The following is a 632-nucleotide window of genomic DNA, read 5'->3' as shown; positions in this document are numbered from 1 at the left end:
TGTGTGTGTAGTGCAGCCACTTGCTTTGTGTTTAATTTCCTGGTGAGCTCTGCTAGTTGCTTGGCAAACATCTTGTTTTGGGCTAGAATTGTATCAACATGGTTCAGCTCTATAACTCCCTTAGTGTTGTGTCTCTCTGAAGCATAGTAGTACTCATTCTCAGCCACTGTCTCAATCACTTCAATGGCTTCCTCCACAGTCTTCTTCCTATTCAATGAACCTCCTGATGAATGGTCTACAGCCTTCCTTGATTCATAAGAAAGTCCATCATAGAAAATATGCAATTGCACCCAGTCAGGGAACATGTTTGGTGGGCATTTCCTTGTCAACTCTTTGAACCTCTCCCATGCCTCATAGAGAGTCTCACCATCCTGTTGTCTAAAAGTCTGAACCTCAGATCGAAGCCTATTGATCTTTTGTGGGGGGTAGAAACGTGCCAGAAACTTGCTTTCCACCTCATCCCAGGTTGTTAGGCTCCCCCTTGGGAATGATTCCAGCCACTTAGCTGCCTTGTCCCTAAGTGAAAATGGGAACAAGAGCAGTTTATAGGCATCTTCCTGGACTCCATTGGACTTCACAGTGTCGCAAATTCTCAGAAATTTTGTGAGATGTTGGTTTGGATCTTCATTAGC

At 44.3% G+C, this 632-nt stretch overlaps 1 non-coding gene across 1 annotated transcript; it reads left to right on the top strand.

Moving 5' to 3' along the window:
• Nucleotides 1-303: 303 nt before the first annotated feature.
• Nucleotides 304-407, top strand: LOC127743261 (small nucleolar RNA R71). The gene has a single exon (XR_008004655.1). It is a non-coding gene; the product is annotated as a small nucleolar RNA R71 (small nucleolar RNA).
• The last annotated feature ends 225 nt before the right edge of the window (nt 408-632 follow it).

The sequence above is a fragment of the Arachis duranensis genome, chromosome 10, assembly GCF_000817695.3.
Source record: "Arachis duranensis cultivar V14167 chromosome 10, aradu.V14167.gnm2.J7QH, whole genome shotgun sequence".
NCBI classification, from domain to species: Eukaryota; Viridiplantae; Streptophyta; class Magnoliopsida; order Fabales; family Fabaceae; genus Arachis; species Arachis duranensis.
This window is presented reverse-complemented; position numbering and strand designations above follow the sequence as displayed.